This window comes from Nipponia nippon, unplaced genomic scaffold (genome assembly GCF_047370975.1).
Source record: "Nipponia nippon isolate SJK-2023a ecotype South Korea unplaced genomic scaffold, ASM4737097v1 scaffold_1, whole genome shotgun sequence".
Taxonomy (NCBI): Eukaryota; Metazoa; Chordata; class Aves; order Pelecaniformes; family Threskiornithidae; genus Nipponia; species Nipponia nippon.
The window spans coordinates 96,515,891-96,530,431 of NW_028262290.1; the positions used below are offsets into that span (position 1 = coordinate 96,515,891).

The 14,541-nt window shown below is 40.3% G+C and overlaps 1 protein-coding gene across 2 annotated transcripts in view; it reads left to right on the forward strand.

The window, feature by feature from the left end:
* Window positions 1–14,541, forward strand: part of TMEM170B (transmembrane protein 170B) — a 64,762-nt gene that overhangs the window by 24,078 nt on the left and 26,143 nt on the right. For both annotated transcript variants that reach the window (XR_015706034.1, XR_015706035.1), the window contains exons 2-3: window positions 6,290–6,414; window positions 7,897–8,005. The gene's annotated coding sequence lies outside the window, so the exon portion shown is untranslated. The remainder of the gene's footprint in view (window positions 1–6,289; window positions 6,415–7,896; window positions 8,006–14,541) is intronic.

The following is a 14,541-nucleotide window of genomic DNA, read 5'->3' on the forward strand; positions in this document are numbered from 1 at the left end:
TTTTGGTTTGGTTGGGTTTTTTGAATTTGTAAGTTAAAGTTGCTTTCAAGATGAGCTTTTATTGTAAGCGGCGGAGGCATAAGAAGGGCAATCAGTCTGGAGGAAAAGATTCAAAATACCTGAATCTTCCAATTATAAACTCTGGAGGGACTTGTATAAGGTACAATGCAATATTGCACAAAAGTACAAGCTTTCAGAGTAACTGCCAGAGCAAGCGTAGCTGCTTTAATTTTGTACCCTACGTGGGCTAACCGCCTCTGCGGAACAGCTGGGTACCTTTGGGGTCCACCTTTGAGCGCAGCAGGGATGCCTCGCTGCCGCAGTGCTTCCTGGCTGCCTGCCCTGTACCCCTGCAGGAGCATCTGTGACATCCTGAGCAGTGTCCGCATCGGGAACCAGGGGGACAGCAGGAGCCGAAAGCGGTAGACCTGCTCCAAGGTAAGTCATCCCCGCTCCCAAACTGGAGAGCTCTCTCTGGGAAGAATGATGTCTGAATGCCATTTCTAGTATGCCAAAGTGGCTCATTCAGTACTAGTTTGAGCACTTGTTTTCCTTCTTGAAAAAATTAGATTTGTTTATTTTTTAGAGATTTATTTTCTCCTGAAGAACAGATTTTTATTGCTTTCTCAAAAATGTTAGTTTTGAGGAACGGTGTGAAGCCATTGCATCTTACATTGCTTCACAGAAAGGTTTTTAAATTGGTTCTGCTCTTTCTGACACACACGAGTTTCATCTTTTCAATACCAAAACTAATTAGCCTGGTGAGGTGGATGTTACCAGAATAAAACTCCACATTAATATGTTTTATATAGTATAAAATATATGTCTACATGCATATATGTAGATATAAATATAGATGTATAATAAGGAATTTTATATGTATGTTTATGTTTAGTTGAACATCTAATACTGGCTGTAACTAACTTGTGTAAATAATGGGGGGGGGGGTTACCCTTTCCTTTAAAAATAATACCTGTTATTTCTCTCTGTTTTAAGTATTTCTACTAAGCTTGGGCACGGCAGTATAGTGTAGGTGGAGCTTGGTCAACTGTAAAATAGGATGCATGTTCAAAGTATTCAGAGAGCATGAAGACCTAATTTTTATTTCAAATATGTTCCTTTTGTTGAAATTAATTATGGTACATAACAGCCCAGCTGTGTTGACAGATTATAGAACAACACTGATTACTGACATTCCAGGCATGATAGATATTGGCAGCAGCAGGGTTTTCTTTTAAATTGTTAAAAGCTGAATGAAAATATTGTTGTAAAATAGCAGCTTAAAGTTTTATCAGTAGAAGGGGAGCCAGAGTAACCAGTTGTCTGAACATAGTTTCCTATTTAACACGTAGCATATTTCAACACAATTATCCCAAAACCAGATGAAGCTATCCCTTTGCACAGCGCCTGTCAGCTGAGCAGTACCTTTGCACTGTGGTTGTGTTTTACTTCAGAGCTCTCTAAACTGTCCCTGGTGCTATTTTTTTTTTTTTTTTTTTAAAAAAAAGGCTATCTTAAAAACCCAGTGGTTCTAATGCCTGCCCTATTTGTTCTCTCTTCAGTGCTGTAGCAGTTGCAGCTAATGCATGCCTTACTGGGAGTAGCTTCTGCTTTTCGTACAATTCCTAGTACCCTCCCTCATTGTAGCAATTAGATGTTATTTGTTGTCCACTAAGGATTCAGCATGAGCCATTGCTTCACTTTTTTTGTTCAGCCGCTCCCTGGGAGAGGCGTGCAGCCCTGTTCCTATGAGCGGGTAGCCTGGAGCTTTAGTCTCTGACTGTTCCCCTGTCGTGCTAGCGTGCGTGCACAGGACCTACCCCAAACAGGCTCTGACTAAGTGTAAGGCAATAGAAAACAGTCATCTAAAGACAGGGTGGGAAGTACAGGGTAACAGACAGCGTTGTTTCGCGTGCTAAAATGATAGAGTTTAACTTTTAAAGCCATAGTTAATCCTGTTATCACAAAGCTAAGTAACTTGAGTGATTAGGGATAAAGCATAATAGTGTTTGAGAAGTTAATGCTGGATAGTGATGTGACGGGCCCATTGGATCTGGGTGAAAATACCTTGACAGCGTATCAGATGGCTTGAGTGGCACAAGCTACGGAGTACCTTCAAAACAAAAGCATGGAACTTAGCTGGGATGGAGAAGCAGAGCAAGGGATGGGATGGCCAAGACTAGGATGCACTGGGTTGTGGCAAGGATCTTTGTAGTGTGTGAAAGGGAAGGAGCAAGGAAAGGTGTATCTTTAAGGGCTGGGGGGAAATGATACTGTGATAACAAGAGGGTAGATGGTATGAGCTTCATCTGAAAGGCTGGTTTTCAAATTGCTTGTCCTCTCTGTAGGAGAGATTTATTATTCTGAACTTAAAAATGTAGATATCCACATCAAAGGTCATGCCTCAAGTTTACCATTTTGAATGATGGCAGTGCTGTCTGGGGAGGGGAAGTAAGTAGTGAGATACGGAAGAAAAGAATAATGTAGTCTGCTGGAAGAATTAAAGACAGATTCTAGGGAATCTTCATCCATCACCCAGCACTCCTTCAGGGTCAGGTGCTGCATGGATGTACACATCCAGGGCTGTTGCCCTCATGCAGGAGCAATGCGTCCTCTTTCATAGAGCTCTTATTCTCTGTTTCTCAGGGTTCCACCAGTTCACAAAACTCCTGCCTCTGTTGAGTAATGCCAAATTAATTCATTTTAAAACTGTTCAGGTTCAAGTAGTATTTAACTTATTATCTAAATTGTTAGTTTAGGGAATATTAGAACAGGTGCTTTGCCAAATTAATCTTCCACAAATTCAAGAAAATATTTTTCTTGATTGCTTTTAAAACAAGCAAACAAAAAGAACCAACAAAGTATTAAGTACCGCACTGCACCAGATCATATGGTCTGAATTTTTTCCTAATCCGAAGGAATATATAATCCTTACATTAGAGGATTATTACTGTAAAAGGATTGGATATTTTTTTTCTCTGGCACAGTAACATGCCTAATATTTAAGTAAACCACCTGCAAAGCAAAAGTTCTGTCACTAGGTGGTGATCTTGGCCTGTGCGTGCTTTCTTTTTCTCCCTTTTCTCCCCCTTTCCTCCTACACTGCACTGCTAGATAACCACCAAAGCAATAATCCTGTTTTAATGCTGCTTCTGAATTTTATGTCTGCAAAGGTAAAAAGTCTTAGCATTTAAAGGCTTAGGGCAGACTGAAACTATTCATCCTCATCTTTTTCCTCTCAACTTTATCTTTGCTTACGATGTCCGGTTCTCAAGGCATTATTTATTTATGGCTGGTAGTGTCTTTAACATTGTGATATATAACACAAATACTTCTAAAAGTAAAAATAAAAACTACAGGACCAGATGAGAAAATCCAGACCTGGAACACTTAAATGTTAAATTACTCTTTGTGACTCGCAGAAGAAATTTTTTTTTTAATAAGGGAGTACAGTGATAGTGTGTTGGTTTGGGAATCCAGGGCAAAAACTATTCCCTGGTGACAGGCAGTAAGGAAACAGTGAAAGTGAGAGGGGGCAACAAATTGGGACAGAAGGGAATCTCTCCTTGAGACTTTACTTCTATTTGACTTGCTACAGTGGGTGATTTCTTTGGTACACCTTCTTTCTTTCCATGTAGTGAAGCTCTAACTTGGCACCTTTTAGAGGCATCCAGTGACAAACTGGGAATTTTTCAGGAATTTACTAAATATGATGGGTTTGTCTTCTGTATTTGCTAATGCAAGTCAGGACTCAGACTTGCTAGCCAAACTTAGACTCACCTCTGTCAGTGCGTGGCCATTGCATTAAAGGTTGTTGTGTGTTTTGGAAAGTGAAGTCCTCTTTGGCTTTCTAATTGGTCAGGTTCCTCTACTCCTAAATACGACACATGTTTCCAAAGCAGATTTTGGAGGTATTAAAATGTGAACAAAGCTCAATTTCTAGTTCTTCTGGTTTGAGTATGTATCACTGGTCATCTTTCTGCACAAGAAAATATTGTGAACAAAAAGAAAAAAGTCTAGGAACTAAAAAGAAATTTCCAAGCTATAGCTCTGACTACTTCCTTCTACTGTTCTTTGAACATTTTTGTTTTAACAAATACCCTTCTTGAGTCTTATGTACCCAACTTTACCAAGTTGGCATCTCTGGCTAGACATGTCTTCCAGAGTAACTGATGTACCAAAGATTTTTTTTTTTTTTTGTAGTTTTCCTCTCCCTAGCTCTAGGATGGGGAAACAGAATTGACCTAATGGCCCTTCAGCTTGTTATTGCATCCTATCGTAATAAAGAAACCCCTTTTCAATGTTATCCTGCTTTTCTGCCATTCTGTAGACAACACAAACTAATCACTATTGCTATGTTAAACAGATTGTCCATTAGGTTGAGGGAAAACAAAACAAAACAAACAAACAAAAAAATGAAAAACACAGTGTGTGTGTGGCGGGGTGGTGTTGTGTGGTTAAGGGCATCACCAGCAGAGACAAAGAAGTCATTATCCCTCTCTGCTCAGCGCTTGTCAGGCCACACCTGGAATACTGTGTACAGTTCTGGTCCCCGTTATACAAAAAAGATGTGGACAGGCTGGAGGGGGTCCAGAGAAGGGCCACCAAGGTGATCAAGGGTCTGGGAAGCCTGCCGTATGGGGATAGGCTGAGAGAGCTGGGCTTGTTCAGCCTTGAGAAAAGGAGGCTTAGAGGTGATCTCATGACCATGTCCCAGTACTTAAAGGGGAGCTACAAAGAAGATGGAGACTCCCTTTTTACAAGGAGTCACATGGTGAGGACAAGGGGTAACGGGTACAAGTTACTCCCAGGGAGGTTCCGATTGGACACGAGAGGTAAATTTTTCATAATGAGAACAGTCAACCTTTGGAATAATCTCCCCAGGGAAGTGGTTGACTCCGCTATACTGAACACGTTTAAGACTCAGCTGGACATGGTGCTGGGCTATCTCGTCTAGACTGTGCAAATTTTTGCCTAGAAAGGTTGGACCAGATGATCCTTGAGGTCCCTTCCAACTTGGTATTCTATGATTGGTTGGGGGGGGGGGGTGTGTGTTATGTGACTTAGACTTGTACACCTCATTCCTTCCACCTCCAGAACTTTGAGATTCCTGTTTCGGACAGAAGATACTTGAGGAAGAAACACTTCAGTGCCAAGACAGTCTTGCATTTTAATCTTTGCAATGGACTACCCACGAGTTTGGCAGTCAGGGTAATTTCTTTGCAGACAAAGAGGATCCTGGTCAACTAATGCCTTGACTGGCAGGTCTAAGGAAGGTCAGCCTCAAAGCAACCAGATCAGTCAAAATTACATTAAAATCTCAGTCAACTGTGAGAGAAACTTGCCAGTTCCCACTGGAAGTAGAGCTATTTTGCAGGACCTCATCTCCCACGGGAAAGATTCCAAACCGTCCTGTAGTGAACTTCAACTCCACCAGCTGTTACAGTGGAGAAGAAAAGTGCCTGAAATTCCTGGTATAAGCATTAAAAGAAACCCCATACTTTCACTTGTCTGCCTAAACAGTCACATAATCCAGTGATTGCATATGCCTGGGGCTGAGCCCCTCAGTTTCGTATTTAAGATTTATGACTTCAAGCCTGACTCCGCCTCCTAGAAGGCCACTTAAAAAAAGAGATGTTTGAACCATTCAGTTAGTGCGACTTGGACTTGATGATCATCATTTTTCTGCTCAGTATTTTCCAGACTGGGTGATCCTTTTGGCAGATTGGTTTCAGACAAACATGGTGATTTGAGGGTGCAGTGTTGTAGAATATATTTTCTTTATGTATACATAAAAAAAAAAAAAGGAAAATTCAACCCTATTTTGGAACAGAAAGATGAATGCTAGGTGACTGAATGCAGAAGGGGCTTTTCTTCAAACCATTTTTTTTAATGTGAAATCCCAGTCTTTATTGAAACTTTTTGTGACTATCACAATAGAAATAACAGCATTTATATTGTCTTCTGTATCTGACAATTTATATCTTGATTGAGAAGTATGCTTATGGTATAGTATTAACAAATACAGCAGACAAGTTTGTCCATGCTACTTTTATTTATTTTATAATAGTGTGTCATCCTGCAATGAAATGGGGGGGAGGAAGGACTTCAGCCTTTGGTGGTCCTTTGCACTTCAAGTGAACTCCTTTTTGGATCAGTAAGATAGTCATTCCTTTATGTTTAACTTTGTCAGCTTCTGAGTACAGGTTTCAAGTAGGTTAATAATATAACAAAGACTTCACATTTTTGAATTTAAAAGGTGTGGGTTTTTTGGTTTATTTTCAACCAGGCTAAACAGTCTTTGGAGTGCTTCTGCTTACTGAAGTCATCCAACTAATTATTTCAACAGAGTGAAAACTGTTAAATCTAAGCTTTGAGATATCCTGTGGAAACTTCCAGTTGAAAAAATAAATGGTGAGTTCCTGTTGTAAACTTTCAACAACGCCAATAACAGCATTATTCTGCCTTTTACCATAGGTTTGAGGGGTGAGTTTTCTAGTAAGTTTGCAATACAATAGTTGAATGTTGTTGCCTTTGCTGAGAGGCTTCTGAGCGCGTACAATGTAGTATGTGGATCATGTGTTTGAAAGGTACTTTAAATAAACTGTAAGGGAGAGATTTATTACTCCAATACTTAAATGGAGAGTAAAGCAAGCATTTATTAAATGCCAGAGATTGCATGATGGGCCATTGTTTCTGCTGTCAAAATACTGACTTAGAAGTGGTAGAAGACTCATTGAGTAAGTTCAAATGGTTCCGATTTTGAACCTGAAACTTGTAGAGCTGTGAGTTTTGAAGAAATAATGCCTTCATTTAAAAACAAAACAAACAAATCTAAATAGTCTGACCTGTTGCAAAACAAGTCAGTACCTAAGGGTCAGACTGAGTTCTGGAATTGCAGAAGGACTGAGTACTGATAGCCATCTTCTGAGACCAAACAGTCCAGCATACCCCCTCTGAAAACCCAGTACCCATCAGCGCTGTGCTCAGTATGAAAATATGTAGCTATGGCTGATCAAGAGATAGTTGCCCCTGACTTTGGATGTCCACGTGAGAGAAGGGGATGATATCCTTTAGTGAAGTCTCAGTGTTAGGTAAACAGTGAACCCTACCGAACTGTAAAAATGTGCATCTGAGGCTTTAAAGAGTACATATGCTGTTAGATAAAGTGTCCATTACAAATATTAAACCAAATGTCTGCAAGGTACAGCCTAGTATTAGGCTTCTTCAGTCTTCTCTTCTGCTGATCTTGCTCCAAGTGTTTGACGCTGGTCTACCTTGGCTCATAAAAGTTCAACGTACTAATTTCACCCTATACCTAAATTAAGGACTTTGGACTGAACATCTACTAGCCCTGTGCCAAAAAGAGCAGAAGCAGATGGTGCTGCACCTGTGTGAAAGTATTAGCGATTGTAAAACTATCTGCCCAATTACTTCCTCTGAATAACAGATGGATCATGACCAGGCTATATCAATTTATCTTTCCAGCTTCTCTTCTATAGTTGTCAGGAAATTTCCCTTCCAGGCTCAGTTTCACAAATATGTGATTCAGTAGGGGCATGGTTGAATTGCTTGGCTTATATGGTTATATAAAAATAAAGGCTGAGAGCTCAAGAACACGAAAGCATGCACAATTTGGTGGGATGGAGTGGAGAGTCATAACATTTATTGCTAGTCCATAGTGAAAAAGAGCTCTGCAAAAAAGTGAACTTGGTATTAGTTTTGAATCTCCCCAGCGCTTGCATGGTCTCTGCTTTTGTATAAACAGCCCAGGGAGTGATAGTGTGTCCTAAAAGTCTGACCTAAGCTTTAGGGGTGAAGAGCTTTAAGGCTAGCTTGCTTCTCAATACTTTCAGTTCACTAATAGGTACTACTCTATTGCCTTCTCATTCACAGATTCTTGACATGGTTTTTGCAGCAGCACTCTTCTGAAAGGCTGTTACCTGCCTGCACTGGTCCCTGCTCCCTTCTTGTTCCCGTGACTGCCTCTAACCCACTCTTTACAGTGAGTATGAGATTAAGTAAAAATATGGGATGTATTTTTTCATTACTGTAGTCAGCTGAGGTATTTTGATATAAAGCAAAAATCCTCTAGGTATGCCCTGTCTCATACATACATTTACTTACTAGGATAACGCAAGCTGGAGTGAAGGAGTAATTCCTGGTGTGTACCAGTCCAGCAACACACACAATACTATTCAATTGCTCTTAACAGGTTTTTAAGGGCTTCTAAATTTCAGCAGTCTGCGAAGTCATATTCATGCCGTATGTGTGTTGGCACCTATGCTGAATATATAATCCTTTTTCAGTGAGGATAATTTTCTTTCAAATAGCTTTTAATTCCTGCAGGATGTCTCTCTCTGACTTCCCATTTTTTAATTAAGATGACATTTTTTAATGGTTTGATTTATGTTCTGATATGAAATTACAGCTGCTTTTGCATGTCCCTGCATCATTGCCCCTTCCTCCCCCCGTTCCAATAGAGCTTGCCCCAAAATATCCAAAATTATTTGTCTTGAACTGCCTGGGACAGTTGATGTTACAAATATGGTGTTACGCATAAGCACTGTCAAATATTCCTCTTCTCCATGATTTGCTTATGGCTGCACCTTGTTGACTGGATTCCTTAAATGGGCTATGGAAAAGAGAACTTGCCCTTCATGCAGCTTGAGACAGAAATTAAGCAGCCTAAAAATAACTTTTTAAAATAAACTCTATGAAAAGTATGAATGAAAAGAAAAAAACATGATTATACTAGGGGCAGGCAAAACTATTTTTTGCTCCCTACGCATGGGAATCTTTTTCCAGGTGCTCTAAGGACATGTAGTAGTTGTCTGACTGAATTTATTTATGACTCCTTTTAGCTATATAAGAGAAATGTGATAACTTACTTACGCCAGACAAAAGGACATCAGTACAGAGAACGTGATTCTTAGTTTTTAGGACCAAGGGGAATCATATGGGCATACAATAATAAACTCTCTCCTCTTTGTTCCCTGCTGCTCTAGGAAAGGCAATCTGCTAGGGAGCAGTAGGGAAATTGAAGCTGAAGATACACACGATTTTTGCAAGGGTGTCCACTTTACAGGATATTGTTTATTTGCTTTTCTGCCATGAGGACCTTGTGTTGCAGCTAGAGTGGAGAAAGGGGAAAAGATGTATTGGTGTAGTCTCATCTTTTATTCTGAGACCTGGGGTTATTTTAGAAAACAGCAATTCTAGAATAATAGCTTAAATTAACAATGTTCCTTAGCTAGATGAGCACTACAATAGTTTTAGTTAGTGAATATACGGTGCTTTAAATTTACTTTTGATAAGCTGCGTATCCTAGAATCTCTGGTACGTTTTTCCCAAGCCAAAAGACACTTAAAAAGAAAAACAAACAACAACAACAAAAAAAACCCAGACATTTGTGCCACTTCAAAACTTTTCAATGATCCAGGATGTAACTTGAAATATATTAATGATTTCATCCTTTGCAGATGACTGTTCATATTGCAAATGCCACCATAACAAGCTATTAGCATGTTTTGAAAAATGATGTGTATTGAATGGGCTTGGCAATAGAACAATTTTCTTCCTGTAAGCATTCATCACTTTCCCAGGGCAGTGGTATCACGAGAGAAGGGCTGAAGGGGTAGGGAAGGGGAATATGAAGAAGTCCTATTGCTGTTTTCTGTGGCATCTGTGATTTATTGGTAGAGAGTGTTCCCTGTCTCAGTACTGAATAGTATTTGTAAGCCCTTCAGGAGAATTACTGTTATTTTAAACATGCTGTGATTTATTTTCATAGAAAAACTTTGGATAGATGTTTCATGCCACTGACTTTTTGAGTAAGCACTCCATGTTTCGCTGAAGCAGCAGTAAAAGCAAACCATACATTAGTAAATGCATTTCACCCATAATTCTTTGTTGCTGCACACTTTGTGGGTGCATTGATCCAATGTCAGAAGAAGGGGTCAATTTAGTTTTATTTCGTTACTCTTGTGACAGCAGTTCAGGCTCTGATGAAGGATAAAACGTACCAGGTGCAATGGCTACATAAACAAATTGCATACGGACAGGCGCAATCTCAAAAAAAGCAGAGAGGCTTGCAAGGTAAGATATGTAGGGCCTGGCTTCCTATGGATGTTTTCCATAATATGAAATCAAGGTGAAAAAGTAATTAATTCTGAAGTAAGAGGGTCCATATACACAGTTAGGTGGGAATGGTTAACCTAGGTTATGTGTAGGCAAGTGCTGTTAAAAGCGGCCTCTAAAATTTGTGTGTCAGCATGTGGAAGACTTAATCGATGGGTCCTATATGGTGCTGACAGAAATATCTAGAGACCCAGGTGACTTCCAAAAAGTGTTTGATCACATTAATTACTGGCTAAAGCAGTGATGACAAAGTCTTAAAACTTTTCACCTTCCCCCCCCCGCCCCGATCACAATATTTAAAGAATCCAGTGAGAATGAAATAATAGTTGTTCAGCACCCTGCCTACCTCTGCCTGCAGTGTGGTGGCACACCCCTACTCCCCTTCGCCTATGAGAAGCAGCACCTTCTGTTCCTCCAGAAGTGACTTCTGCTATCAACAGCAGTACGCGATGTTGATGTCTGGAGAGGAAAAAAGCTCAGTGCATCCATTAGGATATGTTTTCTTATGGGCAAATGAACAACTGGTGAGAGGAAATGTCCTGTGGAAAAAGTTGCTGAGTGATGTAGGATGGTGAAAGGAAGCAAATGAGCAGCTGGTGATTTGGGGGGGGGGGGGGGGGGGGAGAAAGATGTTACAGGTCAGTTCTGGCAGTGAGAAACAAGGTGTTTCAAGCTAATTAGCTGAAAAAAGTTTGGCATGTTTTAATTTCCTGAACAATTAGGACGAGTAGAAATGCCTTCTGCTTTCTTTGGAAAACATTTTTAAAGCACATTATGTTAGGAAAAGAATTAAGGATCTGCAATAACAGAAATGGGAAGTCTAATAATTAGCTAATTAAACCTAGACAATAGATCCAGCCCTCATAAATAAGATCACTGTCTGTCTTCTGGTTGGCACTGAATGAAGTCAAACCTTTTGCAAAACATGTTTTGAATGAAGGCTAATTCGCTTCCATATAGTGGCTGCTTAGTTTCTTAGAAAAAATGTATAATAAAACAAAGCACCAGGGTGTTCATATTGTAAGCTGAAAAGGGAAGTGTGAAATTTCAATAGTGAAATACCAATGATCCGGGGGGCGGGGGGGGGGGCATATCTCCAGTTGGTACAAATATTCACAGCTTCATTATTCAGCTTCCTTTTGTAGGTGCCTTTACAGATGCCTAGTCAAATTGTTTCATAAATTGTATAAATGGAGAAAATCTTTAGCTGTGTGTTGAGGCTATGTAGGAGAGAAGCATTGCTTCCGTTTGTGACTGAATGGCTCACCCCTCTTTTTATTCTCAAACCCCACAGCATCCTCGTGGCAACCTTATTATTACTTGTTTGGAAGTTAATCATAAGTGTAAGTGTGTATTTTTAACTTTCTTGAATGTGTACTCACAGGACTGGCAGCTCTATCACTGTAAAGCAAGTGGAAAGAAGGGCAATGCATGCGGCTTTCTGTGCCACATCAGGGCTACCCACCCTGGGCTGTTTCACTCTCCTTAAATTAATCATTTTGGATTAAGTTTTGCCAGAGCAAGTTCCTGGGATAGATTTTGGTTTTCACCTTTGAACAGTAACAAAACTGGCACGCCACCAGGAAGGGCAGTGGCTGGGGTGGGTAGGAAGGAAAGAATCATATAGGAAATAATTGTGTAGGAGGTTTTTTGAGTATGAGGAAGTAGAAACCAAGAGTCAGGTCTATAATAGATTTGTGATGAATACATACATTCAGCTATAAGCAGTATCTGCATAGCAAATTAATCTTTTATTTGTTTGCAGGCTTAATATCACTGTTGTAATATGGTATTCTTGTTTTTCCCAAATTTATTAATCTCTGGAGGTAAGTCTGAACTGGAAAATTAAATGAGAGCAACTCTGAATGCTGGGGAAAACTCAGGCTGCAAATCCCAACCCAGGATTCATACTCATCTCTGGTGTGCGTGTGTGTGAGGCTCTGAGAGAATCATCTGGAGATTTGAACTTTGGTGGAAAACCAGCCCACTGCCCAGGAGTTGTGGAGTGGACATGGGATGGAGGAAAGGAGACCAGTGATTCTTGTACAGCTCAGGTACTCACAAGGACTGCATTTTCTCTAGTAATGGAAACAACAAAATGTCCTGACTTTCCAAGCCACATAGTGCTCTTAACTGTCCATTGGATGGACAGCTTTTTTCTGTCTATCCAGAGTGGACATACTACTGTGAACAGACTTTATTTGGGAGGAAGGGAAGGAACAGTCTATGGAAGTGAATGAGTGACATTACAACTTTTCTCCATTTCTATGGCTCTGTGTTTCTTCAGAAGCACAGATGGGGGGCAGAGGAGAAGGGGAAAGCTTTGTCAGTATGTGGATTACCAGTGGAGCAAAGGGCTGATTGTCTTAAACGTACTTCTGAAAACAGAAAGTAAAATTAACGGCAACCTTTGGGTTTTTCTTCAGGAGACAGTTTTGCGGGCAAATTGCACTTGTTAAATAGCTTTTTAGCACTTTCTCTGATCAGGTCGACACTTTCTGTATTCTTAATTAGAAGCTGCTGGCTTGCTCGAGGATAATTTTCAGTTCTTGCAAGAGGAGAAAGACTAGTAACTTGTTATTCTTTATTTTTTAAAATATGGTGGTCTAAACAGTGCCCTCTGAGGTCTGTGCAAGGATGTCATGCAATTGGAGTTGGAAATAGAGCACTGCAGAAACAGCAATACGGAGAGCCAGGCAAAGAGATGCATTAAGAAACAGTGCCAGAAATTGAAGTTATTGTACAGGACACCTACCTGTATTTGAACCTTGATGGTTTTCTGGCCATATGGTGTTACCCTTGCACAGCAGATTGTTTTCTAGAGGGTCTCTTTGTAGCTGTTTTCTGCTGTGGATGTGTGTTTCGTACTCACCTGGGCATAAATTCTGGATACCTTTTGAGAAATAAGGGGGCAAGTGCCTACCTTAGCCTTACTTAACAGCTCTACTAATTCTTGGGTGTCCCTGTGAAAGAGATGGCCTTGATACAGATAGCTCAGCTGTTGTCTTGGCAGTCTTCCCGGCACTTTCTTTTTTTGGTATACAGCTTTCCTACCTGGAATGGAATAATTTGGGTGCTTTTTTCCAAACTATGTTTTCTGCTCTTATTCTCTGCTTTTTTTTTTTGTTTTGTTTTGTTTTGTTACAATTCAGCTAATCATCTCCAGCTTTAGGCCTCGGCACGAAGGCCTTTATCCTGTTGTTGAAGTGGTGTGTTGTGAGGTGCACTCTGGTACCCTGCTAAGAAGATGTGATCTTTGATGACATCAAAGAATTTTTACAAAGCAACACCATGAAGATCTGTGTTGCTTGTACTGCTGTTGGCAGGCATAGCTGGAAGAAAGCAGCAAATGAGCTCTTGGGTGCCTCAGATCTGAAAGAGAAGCAGCAAACCTCAAGGTTGAAAGCAGGGTGAGATAGTAAGCTTGATCTGATTCACAAAAGTGCAATGTAGTTGCCTTCTGAATTCTGGGGCACTCTTGATCTTTCCTTCCTCAGGTCTCAGAAGGACACTGAGTTGTGCTTCTCCTGTGAAATCTTGTGCTGCATCACATATTTTATAACTGCATGGTGGAATTTTATCTGTCACCTTAGTCAAGGGTGTTTTGTTCTGTCTGCCATTCCTTCCCCTGCTCTCCCACAGCCTGTGGGACTTGGCCAGTCAGCCAGCATCAATAATTAATAGCGAATAACAAATACTCGCTGCAGTCATTTTATGATCTGTTTGTTTGCACAGCCTAGTCACTGAACAATGGCAAACAATAGAAGTACAAGTAAGTATCTCGCACTGTTTATGCTCAATTTATGAGCAGCAATGAAGTGACTACTTATCTATGAAAGTAGTACGATGCCTAAATGAAAAGGGTAAGAAAGCCAATTTAAAGATGGATTTAATCTTCCTAACTTGTGGTTGACTCTACATTCAGATAAATAGTTATTTGTGGTATATTATGGAAATAACAGTTTGCCACCTCCTTGTTGTGGCATTTATTTATTTTCATTTATTGTGGCTGCACATGCATATTTAATTTTTTAACCTGTTAAAGGTTAAAGATTCTTACAACTACTTTCTGCTGTCACTTACTTAGGGGTTTTGAGAGGGACTAACCCTAAACTGTTCTGTTTTGTTTTCAGAAAATAGCCAGAAGTGACAAAGCTTGCCAAATCTTTTTGTTTCCTTGAAAGCGCAGATGTCTAAGGGAGTGCTGCTTTGCAAGGACTTTTGCAACCTTTGTTTTTGACTCCTCTGGAATGTGACACATTGTTATCGCAGTTGCCTAAGAAGGCTTTAGTTGCAGGTTTATCATATACCCCAGGCTCATGAACTATTTCCCTGGGGACCACACTGCATTCTTGATTTGCATGGCGTCTCGTGGCCAGCCAGCACCATTCAATTCCTGTC